Genomic DNA, 15024 nt, shown 5'->3' with positions numbered 1-15024 from the left:
CCAAACAATCCCAACCACTATGTCACCACTATTTCAATATGATTTCAAATGTATAATCTGAACATTTATATACAAATGCACAACTTTAATATCATATGTTTCGCTCAGGGGCAATCCGTAATGGCATTGTTGGAAAATATATATGTACATGCATATAAATATATGTATAGGTACATATAAACAATAAAAAGCTTTTAAAAATAAAATGTTAAGGTGGTAATAGGTGGTTCTTGTAGCTAGACCCATTAATAGCAGATGGATAATATAAGTACTAGAATTAAACTAAACGAGAAGATGGAATGGTCGAGTAAGATATTGGTAGGAATAATTAAAACAAATAAGGTAAGGTGACCATTTGTACTGACTTTGACAGGACGGTACTGGTTTTATGGGTATCTGTCCTGGTAAGTCGTGAAATAAAACCAATACACTCTTTTATGTAATAGATTTTTTTATCTAATAGATGGATAAATATAATATACAAAGTCTTGGGCGAAAATGAGTATACACGCATTCGTTTTTGGTTCAATACAAATTCATCTAAATATGAATCAAAACGGGCACGCGTTGTGCCAAATTGACGCTTCATCTTTTTTTTCACACGCATCCACATATTTTCCAGATTTTGCGTATGTATTTCACTACCATTTGGATCCACGAAATTATCCTGGTGAAACACTTTTACCGGAATTCGGAATATTTCCGTACGCTGCCCAACCGTCCAAAACTATATGCGAACCGGGCATTATATTTCGGAGTATTTCATCAGGTAAAAGTCGAGTTAATTCAGGGCACGGCAATACTATTGGCATCGCAAAGAGTAGCCATTCACAGAAAGGAGCGGGGCAACCGAGCCTAGATGGTCCACCCTGTCGAGAATTCCGACTTTTGCCAAAAGGTTACCTTAAATTTTTTTTTTTTTGGTGCCATCTTATCGATTCCCGATAAAGTATCACCAGTGATATCGCTGCTCTTCAGATCATGTACGGGCACTACGGAATCATCACTCCGTCCCCAAAATTGTGAATTGGGCTTCTGAATATCTCACATTCAGAACACCAATTCGTGAGGCTTTTTTCGCTTTAAACGCCTCTGCTGGTGAGTTGTGTCCAATAGCTGCAACGCTTCTATGTTAGGGTGACGGTGCAGTCTCAACTCGTGCCTCCCGGCGCATTCTCGGATGACTTATTTTACTTTTTGGATATTAAGGTCCTTGTGGATCTCTTCATTTGTGACGAAGCGATATGCATCGGTGATAATCCTCAGAAACTCAGAAACTCTTTAAAATAAGGTAAGTAACTGGGTTTGCCAGACAGACTGAACAACAGATTAACTGGATGGCTGCTTTAAACGCAATTCTCGACTTCACGAATGATAGATTGCACATCAGATAACGAGTAACCTTTAGTTACTCGTCATCTAGTAATCAAGATGCTGTACGACCCAGCCGGTAACACTTTCACTACTGTCGTCTCGAACCCAAAAACACAACGTCTTGTAGCGTTGTGTTTTCCCCCACTGCTCCACCCATCACCACCCACTGGTTGATTGTCGTTTTCAAAACCATACAAGCACCATCGGGATCCGTGGTGTGGGTCACGAGTGAGCAGTTGTGGGTCACGTCGATGACGCACCTCGGATACGAGGGGACTTCCTATCCGGAATTTTTGTGAAAAACCGTCAATTTGAGGAAATACTTAAATCGTTGGAATTGGGAGTTGTCCTTGTTTTATTCCATATGAATGTCGTGCGTAATTGTACAATATGTATGAGCACACAACTTTCTTTTTGATTTGTTTTGTATTTCTAATGGGTTTGGTGCAAACGATCGACAAGCGCCAGACAGACTGAACCACAGATTAACTGGATGGCTGCTTTAAACGCAATTCTCGACTTCACGAATGATAGATTGCACATCAGATGACGAGTAACCTTTCGATGTGCACAGATGCAATTATTAAAATGATAATTATTAAAATTGAGTTGGATCTTTCTGGCGAGTGTAATAAGGAAAAATTCGGAACTAAAGTATCAGGAGCACAAAACGTATACAGGGTAGGTATGTCGGGACTTCGGGTAGATTTCGCTTAGTGTAAGTGCGAGCAGTGCGCACGCATAAGGTACACGTGTCGTTAATCTGTGGTTCAGTCTGTCTGGCGCTTGTCGATCGTTTGCACCGCATCGAAGTAACTATGTATGTGAGATAATTGTAGAGGCTTTCATCTAATTGTGGATAGCGAAGAGATTAGAAGAATGATGGACCATCATTGATAGACTCAATGTCGTATTAAAATAATAGACGAAAACCAAAAACGGAGGGCAGACTACAACCCAGAACAGAGCTCGGAGCACGACATCAATTCCAGAGCAGACTCGCAATGGAGCAGTTTAAAAATTCCAACGGCCGATCTCGGAGCGAAGTTTGGTCGATCGATTTTTTTAATGGGTCAAATTTTCTCGACTATCGCGAGCCGCCATGGGTTCCCAGTTGCGAGGTGTGAAACTGAGAGGCGCCGCCATGTTATTATGTCGGCTAATGGCGGTCATCTCGAGAGATCCCTCGGCGCGCGGTGGTCCTTTGTTGTTGCCGTACCGTGACGGCAGCACTTAACACTTAACACCGGCGAAGAAAAATGTTAACCGGTTCGATGGCGAGGGACGATCGACGCTCGTTACCCGCTTGCCAATTAATCCGCGACGCGCTCTATCCGCCCGATTGCCAGGGGGTCGTAAACTGACTCTACATCGCGCCTTTATTATCGTGACCTCGTTGATCCCCTCGTTGCGCACCCTTTAATGACCGCGCTTAATTGACGAACCTTGGGTATTAGCGTATTAAGTGCACTTTTTCATAATATAATATTGCTGCAAATTTACCGTGACACTTCGATTGGTGTGTGACGAATTTTACTCAAGACATCAGTATAAACACAGTAGATACGTATGTATGTACATACTTATGTATGTATGTTACAAGTCTATGTGACGAGACAGAATGTTAAATTACAGAAAACACAAATATCGGAAGGCAAAGATCGAAAATCGAAAGATCTTAAGTCGAAAGATCAAAAAAAAAAATGGTGCATGGTAAACGGTACATACTCACTTAATTTGCGCGAGCAGGATACAACAGGAACAAGAGGAACATGCTTTTTCTCCCGTATTCTGCGCGCGCACATTAATATGGGAGGAAAAGCCTGTTCCTCTTGTTCCTGTTGTATCCTGCTCGCGCAAATTAATTGAGTATGTACGTGAGTATGTACCGTTTACCATGAATAATTTTTTTTTTGATCTTTCGACTTAAGATCTTTCGATTTTCAATCTTTGCCTTCCGATATTTGCGTTTTCTGTAATTTAACATTCTGTCTCGTCACGGAGACCGATATGTTACTGGCAGTGGTGTAGTGTCAAATAAAAAAACATAGATAAAGTTAAAAGAACCAGGTCGGTGTTTAATTTATACGACCCCCCCCCCCCGCGCTTTTTTCCTTACTAAAAAAAGGTTGTATCCTAATATTGGTAGTCCAAATATTTATTAAAAAAAAAACAAATAATAATTAACAAATATTCTTACTTGTTGAAATTATGATGTATTTTTTTATATTTTATAAAAACTTCCATAATGCATCCTCTTCAACATCTTTGATTTTGCAAAGCCCGTATTTGTGTGTCAACAGCAACATTTGCTTTTAGCAATGCTAAAACCATTTACATATGTCAAATTTTAACATGTGAACTATTCAATTAAGCTGAGTTCCCTCATTTTATCTATCCTAAAGTGCGTATGGTCAATAGTTCAAATAATATTTTCTTTCGATGTTTTATGTGGCTTTAGATAATAAAGCCAATAAATACATTTCATCAAACGTCCTTTAAGTTTTGAATGTGCTCAGATTACTATTCGATTGTGGTCATCGAGTGTTAGAACGAGAGTCTGCTCACAATATTTGAAATACAAAATTTGATGTGAAATTTTAGTCAAAATATGTTTTAATTGTACTCGAAAAACAATTTTTTATCAATCAAAGTGCCAGGGCGGTGACCTGGCCCGACTACACCACTGGTTACTGGTGACTGACAGGTCGCCGGTTCAAAATCAGGTTAGACCTCGATTGAAAAAATCAGACATTGCATGATTTGAAGTATGTATGTATATGCATTTCCTTAGATGATAACATAGTAGAAGTAGTAAATAAGTATAACATGTAGACATAACCAGTAGTAAAGAAAAAGAAATAAAGAGACGTATGAAATTAGGATGGAGTGCATTTGGGCGAATGAATGTTGTTTTTAAATCAAAAATGCCACTCTGCCTGAAGAAAAATCGATCAGTGCGTTTTGCCAGTGATGATGTATGGATGTAAAACTTGGACATTGAATGCCAAGATGCTACATAAAGTCGAATGCACTCAAGGAAGTACGGAACGCTGTATGCTTGGAATGACGAGGGAAGACAAGAAGCGGAATACGTGAGTGAGAAGTATGACAAGGGTAGTGGATATAGTGGATAGAGTGAAGACATTGAAATGTCAATGGGCAGATCACGTAGCTAGAAGACTTGACGACAGATGGACAAAAGAAGTGCTAGAATGGTATCCGAGAGAATGTAAAGAGGGTAAAGGGAAGACCGAGAGGAAGATGGGTAGATGAAATTAGGAAAATTTGTGGGGTGAGATAGATGAGAGTTGCGAAAAATAGATATAAGTGGAAGTGTGTTGGAGAGGTCTTCATCGCGCAGTGAATGGTGAATGAGGATAATAATTATGGTAAGAACACACTCAAATGTGTGGCACGGAACGCGTCCGCGGACTCCAGTAGTGAGAGGCGTATCTTCATCTTATCATTATTTCGTACGATCTTATTGTTTCGACAAGTTTGTCCTACATTTCTTCAAGTGTATAAATCACCGTTATCGATCACTGCGAAGCCTATGTCTATACAAGATAAAATATCACCGAAAGAACTCCAGAGGGTGTGGCTCACGAAGTTGATAGCGGATAGAGTAAAAAGATTGAAATCGCCATGGACGGGCCACGTGGCTAGAATAATGGATGAAAGGTGGACAAAAAAAGTGCTACAATGGTATCCGAGAGAATGCAAACGTGTAAAAGGAAGACGCAGGGAAGTTGGGTAGACGAAATTAGGAAGATATGTGGAGTGAGATTAAAGGGAGTTGCGCGAGGCAGAGACGAGTGGAAGCGTGTTGGAAAGACCGTCATCCAGCAGTGGATGATGAGCGGCTGTAGATGATGATGATTATGTGACAATGCCCAGATTTAGGGCACAGCTTTGGATATGTAAAAAATGCTTGCACACATAATCTATGCTATGGAACCCATGCTTAAATCCTTGTATTGACATACATAAGTTTGGCAGTGATCGATAACGGTGATTCCCATAATTGAAGAAATGTAGGAGAAATTAGTTAAAAAAAAATAACTCATGCGCATTTTTCATAGCGGGAGTCCATGAACGTGCTCGTGCCGTTCGATTCAGCGTGTTTTAGCCCTTGGGTATTTGTGTCTCAAGTCGATCGTGGGTGATGGGTGTATGATATCCAAAAAAATGAATGGGATAAGACAGATGATACTATTATGTAGAGTTGACGAAAAGAGACGAATGGAATCATGTTAGAAAGGCCTTCGTCCAGCAGTGGATGGCAAATGGTGGTGAATGATGATGATGATGATATGACAAGTTTGGCCATTAGGGTTGATTTGAGACTATCCGTCGATTCTAAAAAAAGGTTCGTGATTGGTTTTGTTCTCAAGATTTTTTCATCTGGTGTTAAATATATAACTTATTGAGTTCGAGTTGCTGCTAATATGCTATAATGTGACTCGGAGGTTAATTCATTGACCTACGGTTGAAAGGTTGTAAGTTCAAACGTCAAAAGAAATCGAAAAATTTTAGATGATTTCAAGTCTATGATTATTGGTATATGATTATCGGTTTTATCTCACTGTCTTCAGATCAATCAAAATCATGGTTATCTATATTATAAGAATTGTATATAGGTTTTTAAGCTGGTTTTCCTATTATGCCATAATCACTTAAATTAAAATAAGATAATATTATGGATACAAACAAGATAAGTAATGATAAAATAGATAATGATCACTGGATCAGTAACTATTTTGAACCTACATACATACCTTTTTCATTTGTTTTATATTTGTAAATTTCAATTTTTTCTTATATTCTATTTTATAACCTTTTTCCAATATTTTAATACTATAGTTTAATTATGCAATGTTCTACATATTTTGTCATGTTATAGCCTTTATTCTTTTCTTTTTCATTTGTTTTCCTTATATTTATCTTTTTCATTTTTTTTTATAATCTTTGTAAAAATCCGTTATTGGACTCGGATGTTACATATATTATATATTTACTATTTGTTTTTTATACATATCTATGTACATCCTGTTGTCTGTTGATTTTTCAATAAATAAAATAATGTGAACCTACTATACATAATATATGAACAATGAAAAGTTTTAAAAAAATGTTCTCCATATAAAATTCCATATGATTATTTCGCCTCTAACTCATTCTCCTTTCTCCTATTTCATATCCCAGAAGTATATTTCTAATGAAGAAAGACTTCGTATAAATTAGCTAAATCTCCAAAAGGCAATCAGATATCACTGGAGGAAAACTTTACAAGAGAAAACTACTATATACAAATAGTAAAAATGTTTGTCATTGTGAAATCGACAAATAGCTATACTTGAAATCAAGTGAATAATTGAGAAGAAAAAAAATCTGCCAAAAATGTCTATTTTATTGCTTGTGCTGTTTGTATGTAGTAAAAATAAAACAGATAGATATTAGAATCTACGTAAATATTTATTTATTATATATGTACATATGTTACGGTTGAAATGTACATATATTCCAGTTGTAATATATTCCATCTAACCCACGTAAGTTGATTCATACGGCGAATTACATTCCAACTAGTCAAAATATATTACAACTGTAAATACACTTAAAATTTGCTACCAGGTTAAATGGAGAGGCTGGGTTTTCGTGAAAATGTCATTCGACTAGTAAATTGAGTTGGAATATCACATTTTTTGTTTTGAACACATTCTTAAAGTTATCGTAATCTGGTACTCATTACCTTTATTCGTAATACCTAACAAATACTAACGCATTATTGAATTCTAAAGCATTCGTAAAAACATCGGAGCTGTCAAAACTGTTATATTACAACTGGCGCACATTGTTGAAAGTGTATTTGTAGAGATATTACTAGTCACCGGAGCTTGAGGGGGCCGTGTATTGTTCAAAGGTTGTAAATGCATTGTTAAAGGTTTACCGAACAATGGATAGCACTGTGACTATCCTACCTCTAGATATTACATATATAATTTACTAGTTCGCTTGTATTAGGATATGAATGACCTAAAACGCCAGTTGGAATATATTAAAACAGAAAATACACTTCGACTGTAACAAATACATAAATATGTATATTGAGACTACCTTTCATGACCTTTAACTGTTCTAAAGCAGTACTTAAACTGTACCAACTTGAAGACCTCTTCCCTAATTTCGTTAATATATAAGGCGGTTTCTTTGAGCATGATCATTAGCAATCTTTGTAACGGCCTTACATTCATAGAACCTAAAGATCGCCTTACCAATTTGAAACTTATGACTTTGATTTATAAAAAACAATAGATTATTGCAATGCAATAATTATTTTACAACACTGATAGTGGGGAATGATTTCTGTATTTTATTACCTCCAGACAAATTCTGAATAGTTTTCCAATTAATTGACATATAAATCAAATATGTATGTGGATGTCGTAAAACACAAAACCAGCCTTGAATATCAACATATTATTTTCAACCGCAATATTTACGTTCTTTATGAATATTCTCAATGAAAATAGAATAATCCGCCGCCCCGGGGAGGAGACCACCCGACAAATCATCTCGAGACGCAATACAAATTTCAATTAAATAAAAACGAGACGTTAACAAATTTCGTGAAACCAATAACACTCGTCGAATTCGCTCTAGGGCAAAATTCACGTGTCACATGTGTCACTAAGCATTCGAAATCACGTGAGCAAGTAACGTTGGCCGAGCGACGTAAATTGATTACCCGTATACGTTACGACCGTCGGCGATCAACTGTTTCAGTAATTTATCTCTTTACGGGAGCTTAGTTTTAATTAGTTTCCACTTTGAAAAGCGAAATAAAAAAAGACACACCTATAGGCCAGGTACGAGAGTATCGGGATAAAAAAAAATGGAAGATGCGAGAGAGCGGTGGCGTTACGAGCCGCCCCAGGGCCGCGCGCTGCGGTTAATTAGTCTCAACGTGTAATTATCGGCGGCTCGCTCGTAAATATAATAAATCCAGGGCCGTATCGGGCTTAGGTGGACCTGGGGGCGCCCTTGTATCTTGAGAAGTTGTGGCTAATGTTCTATCATCACGCCGCGCGAACTAGAAGTCCGCGAAATTAATCGGATTCGGTTTAAAACGCTAGCCTGTATTCCAATAAGCATTAGAAAAATATACCAAAAGTCGACTGAGATAGTTACTATCGTCCATTTTCGAGACGTGGATGCAGAGCCGTGCAAAGCTGGTGGCAAAAAGGACAGCGGCGCCGGGCGACAAAATGTACACAAATTTTTAATAAATGCGACATATTTCCGAAATTAAAGATGTTGTTTCAGATTAAAGATGAAAATGTAAAGATGTTGTTTCCTTACGCCTTTGTATTAAAAAAAATTAAGAAATGGATCATTTAAAAGTCCTTCAATTTAATAATTGAAGACATTTCAGTACGTAGTCATGTCTATTTACATCGCATTAAAAACGGATAAATTCTAATTCTATTTTTTTTTAAGTGTACAGACTACATACATACATTCACATATTATCTATATTAAATATTTTTTTGTATTAACATTTGTCAAAACCGAGTAAAAAAATAATATTCCTACATTATGTTTTTTTTCTTAACAATATAATATGTATATTGATATCTACACAATTAATGAAAATTTGATGTTTTTAAATGTATTGTATGTACTACATATACATATGCATATGAGAAGAAAAGTTAAAATATGATTTAGAAGGAAGAGTGGGGAGGGGCGCCAAATTCAACCTTATAATTTAGAAGCTCAAAATAAAATAATGAAATATTATTTAAAAAAAAAAATACTACTTCCGGTTTACGAATTCTGATCAAAACAGTTAGTACATAGGAATACAAAAAATAAAAATAAAATTCAGCTTGATACGTTCAGGGGTGTGGACGGAATAGTGGCCACAACATTTTTGACCTTTTTAAGAGGATAAAATCCCATTTCCGGTTTATTAAATGTAATGATTTTTTTATTTTCATCGCATTGATACAAAAATTATATTTGATTTTTTTCGTGAAGAGCACACATGTTAAAGGGGTCGAAAAAAATAATGGAAGAAAAATCGAACAGGAGTAAACGGCCACTACTTCCGGTTGACAGATGCTTGGTATTAAGCTTAAACTTGTAGATATGAAATTTCAGTTCAATAAACCAAAAGGTTTCTGAGGAAAATATAAAATAAATGAAAGAGGGGGGAGGGGGGCCAAATTCAAGCTTGCGTGATTTAAAATTTTTCTTCGCACGGCTCTGCGTGGATGCCTAAAATAATCAATTCAATTTTTAAATATGGGGATTTGAAATACTAACAAATTTCTGACTAACGCCTAAATAGCAAAAAAAAATTAATAAAACCAAATAAAATGCTAAAAAAGAGGTTTGTAAAGAAGTGAAATTGCAAGACGGCGTTATATTCTGTATCAAATTTTATTTATTTTTCAACTTTCATATATACTGACTGTAAAAGAAACAACTCCATTATAAAAATCTAACATTATTTCATAATTTCGAGGTTAATTAATCGATGGATTTTCATTATAACTATAATATTATAATATAACCATCAATTTCAAGTATTTGACAAATATCATGTGATATCAGTTAGATTTTACATATGTTTATATGTTAATCTATTAATTGATTCAATATCTTACATAGCCGATTTTTCAATCGTCATAATTAATAGTATACACTTTACCAACACACTTCAAAACTTTCAACATCACCCTATTTGCATTCTTATTACCAGCGATCAATAGTACGAAAATTAAAACGCAAAATCGCCAACGGCAACGTCATAATTTCGATTACAGCTGCGTTAAAAGCGATAAAAATTAAGCGCGCCTAATAAACGTGCAATAAATATCAAATAAAAAAAAATTCGCAACTCTACAAACCGTACAGGTGAGTTCTACGAAATTGGAAGAGGGGTGGGCGTGAGCTAATAACGATTAAGCATCTCCTCCGGGGTGTAAATTAACACCTTCGCCGATTGTATTTCACGAAATCGCGATTCCGATGCGTACGCAACGCCGATTGTGATATTTAAAATGCGAAGAATTCGCTCGTAGGGACGTTCGAACGGAATCAATCTTAATTTCTCGAGCATTGATCGCATTAAAAGCTGTGTAATTGAATGCGCGGTCCCGGCTAAGTAATGTTTAAATCAGGTGGAATCAATCACTTTTTTTGTGAAGTTAATGACAGGGCCCCGCGGAGGAGGGGTATTGAGGATTTCGGGGAGCCTCGGGGCTGGGCGGGGCAGCCGCCCTTTGTCGGCCATCTATCTTCCGTTCGTGAAAATTGCTCACCTTTAACAACAACACCGGCATCACTTTAAAATTCACCTTGAAAACGAGATTTATAGAGATGACGTACACTGAGCTGTGGCTAAGCAGACTGGGCCATGGGGAACGACAGAATTTCCCAGAAGCGTCGTCAAACCATGGAAAGTTTGCTTCAAATTGACAGTATGGATAAACATATACAGTGCCGGCCTTACACCCGATGGCGCCCTCGGGCAATTTTTTCTAAACACCCTTAGAAAGAACTTTCGCCTTTGGCGCTCTAATCTAAAATTTTGAATGACTTTTGGCGCTCTAATTTAAAACTTTAAAGCGCCTTTGGCGCATCGTTCAGCGCCCTAACTTAGTTGGCGCCCTCGGGCACCGCCCGACCGAGCCCCCCCCCCTAAAACCGGCACTGAACATATATATACATATCTTGAACCAGCAACATAGCTAAGTCATTAGCGAATAATGCTAGCAACTGAGGGTTCGATGCCTGATCCAGTGTTGCAGGCCAGACCTCGGATACATACATGTGACTCTAGGATGATCGTTTCCTATTTGATAAAAGTGTGCCGACTTTACTGATTTAATTGTTGAAACGGTTCCTACAGAATTGGCCATCTACCCTAATTTGTCACTATAAATTTATATATGTACATATTTTATTTCATAATTGTATTATTATTTAAAGTGGGTCAAATTGAAACTATTATACTAGAGAAGTATTATATTTAAATTATAGTGTGGTAAAACATTTACGTCTGAAACCAAAAAATAATTGATTTCAAAAACTTAAAAAAAAAGACGACACCTATAAGTGGAGGTACCATTTCCGGACAACTTAAAATTTTGAAAAAAAAATAACGTCATATCGATTAGAATTTCAGTAACCGATAGTAAGTTTCAGTTCGATAGTCTCCAAATCTCCAAAATACACAGGCACACACACATTTTTTCTAGATCATGAAAACGTGATCAGTGATCGATTCTGAGTTCCGCTCAGTCAAAATCTGGAGTTCAAATTTTTGCATGATCACAAAACTTCAATTATTGTTACTACGTATATAGATAAAGTAATAAATAAAGCAACCTAAAATGAATGAAATGCGCATTAACGCTGAGCATTTATGATCTCACATATAGAATCGGCAATGTATCAACCGGCAACCGTTCAAGTTGATCCACTCTGTATAATAATAGGTGGTTAATCTAAATAGCTCGCGAAATTAGCAAATTAGCAAATTTTTAGTTACAATCATGTGAGTTTTTCCATTCTACTTTTAACTTCACTTTTAATCATTGTTAAATGATCGAAGCATTTTTTTTAATTTCATACTACAAATAAAATATTGCTATATTTAACATTTTTTTATTTGACAGAAATATATTTATTCAATGCGCAATTTATTTTATTCTAATGCGCAAATGATTTGTACTGAGGAGCAAAGCTATTTTTTTAATGCACTGTTAAATCATACTCGTAAATAATTATTTGTTAGCAAACGTTCTCTTCTTTTTAAACCTGCTGGCAAACGATCAACTATACTATAGAGCGGAGCGCAATTTTATACAGGTTTTTCATTCCTAATTGACCCTTTTTCATTTCATATTAAACCTTTTTCATTTAAAATTAACCACTTTTCAATGTAAATTTGAAGTAATAGTAATCGTAAGTGAAAGTAAGAATAGGTAAGTAATGAAAAAAGGATCAATTTGGAATGAAAAACCTATATAGATATGTATAGTTAAGAAAGTTTTTATCAAAGTTTTGACTCAAATCAGAATATACATAATAAATAATAATACGTATTTATAAAAATATAATTTCAAACAATAGATAAAAATAAATAAAACAAAAGAAAAATCCATTCAAGTAAATTTCAACGTCGTGCCTTTGCTCGTTCGATTTGATAAGTTATTGGTTTCTTTCCACAGCATCCACTAATATCCTCTAATAGGAGACGCGCCTGAAACACAGGGCCGGCTCGCCCCACCAAAAACGAAAAAAAGAATAATACCAAAACAACACCATCCGATTTAATCTCGCGGCCTAATGAACGCTCGCTTCGATCGCGTCCGAAAACGAGCCTTATTCTCCCGATCGTTAGGGGCGAGATTTGCGAATCGTGGGGTTCGTGCGGGATTAAACGCGCGCGGGTCATGGGAATTACTATTGTCGGCAAATTCCCTTTCAACATCGACAACAACACATCTCGATCGAAATCGTTTTCGAAGGTGTGAAACGTTAATTTGATACGTGTTTATATGTACGTGTATAAATCTCGACGATGCTTGAAACTCGAACGACATGTAAAATTGTAAAAATAAAAATAAAAATACACCTATATAATATATTTATCAGATTTTGAATACGTCCATAGTGTTATATAACTTTACATAAGTACATACTTACATACATATACTACATCATTTTTTTGATTTTTAACTTTAACTTGCATCAACGTTGCACATATGTACATATTTCTCAACTGGAATACCGTTAGAGTTTCCTCAAAATTTTCAGCCAAAAGCTTAACTTGTAGACAGTAATTAATTAATTATAAATAAGACAATATGTATTGACTTCTTAATTGCATTTATTATTCAATGACTTTTAATTAAAAAAAATGTTTATTTTTATACAATACATGTCATATATGTACATATTATATATATAAAAAAATTCGGGTGTAACCAACCCACGACTTTATCTATGTATTTGAGGAATATAAGAACTAAAAAAACAAAATTCGATGATGAAACATACGAAACTCACACAAGACTTCCAGTTATGGGATTTTTTATATTACTTAATATCACCATACATACATATTATGAACATAAAATATAAAGAAGATAAAGATAATTTAAAAGGTCAAAATAAAATAATAAAATTAAAAAAAAAATACTACCTCCGGTTTACGAATTCCAACCGAAACTTTATTAACTCTAAGTTAGTACATAAAGAATACAAATATAAATTTTCAGCTTGATATGCCTAGTGGTGTGAAAAAAATCGTGTGGTCACAACATTTTTGACTTTTCTAAGAGGAAAAATCCCACTTTTTTTATTTTAATCACATCGATAACAGGATTATACGCACATTAAAGGGTCGAAAAAAATAGTGGAAGAAAAATCGAACAAGAGTAAACTGTAATTTCCGATGGACGCCTGGTCTTAAGTAAATTTTGCTGTGGCAAGCCACAGCAAAATACCACAAGCTTAATACCATGGTATTAAGCTTAAACTTATAGATATGAAATTTTCCACAAAATAAACAGTAACACATACTAACACAAACACAGATAGGCTTAAGTCTCCATCGATTGTCCTATCCTCTATGTAGATACATATATAAGCATACTCTGCGTTGCAATTTTTTTAATATTTGCGGAAACGGAAATTATGGTAAAGTTGTACTGTGGTTTCTATAGGATTTCTCTTTTAAATACTAAGTGCTTTGACATCTCAAAGGTTTTGAAAGCTCAAAAGTTTTGACAGCCAAAAATTTTGAGCATTTGGACTATAATATGTATTTGGATGAATATATTTTGATCAGTATTTATTTACTAAAAGATCAATATTTTTTAAATACCAAAATCATTATTCTATAAATAAGATCTGGTTAGTAAAAAATGTCAGTAGAAAATTTAGCGTCTGTAAGTATAATTAGAAAAAAGTTGTCAATATTAATCAAAAAATTAATCAATATTATATTTCATATGTGGTTTATAAAAAAACTGAATTATCAATATGACTATTTTTTGGTTGAGAATTGATTTTGTTATAATTTTATATTTAGTTTATATAAGTTTTATTTATTTAAGGTTGGGTTAAGTTAGGTTAATAAATAGTTAATAAACACCCACGCGAGTAGATAGGGTTGAGGGTATCAAGTATACAATCTGACATTTTTCATCGAAATACAGATTGTTTATATTTCAAGCTGACGCTTTGGTATTATAATACCGACTATTTATATTCAATGCCAATTTTTAGTTATTATACTGATTATATATATTTTATACTGATATTTTAGTTACTATACTGATTAAATCGACCACTTGCATACTTCTTATTTATAACAACATACTCACAATTTCGTATAAAATACTGATAATTCATTAAATATGTATAACTAGTTGTTTTACCCAGCCTCGCTCAGAATTTTTAATATAAACATCTAAAACATGGCGAATCTAATAGTAAATATTCATACAAAGTCTCTTATATATAAGATACTGATCACTTTACAGCCTATCGTTTAAATACAAGCCTATGTATATGTTTTATTTAAAATATTTCGATCACTTTACAGCCAGCAGCATAGCTCGG

The sequence above is a fragment of the Arctopsyche grandis genome, chromosome 11, assembly GCF_051622035.1.
Source record: "Arctopsyche grandis isolate Sample6627 chromosome 11, ASM5162203v2, whole genome shotgun sequence".
Lineage (NCBI taxonomy): Eukaryota > Metazoa > Arthropoda > Insecta > Trichoptera > Hydropsychidae > Arctopsyche > Arctopsyche grandis.
The sequence above is the reverse complement of the archived record's forward strand: the minus strand, read 5'-3'. Positions refer to the sequence as shown.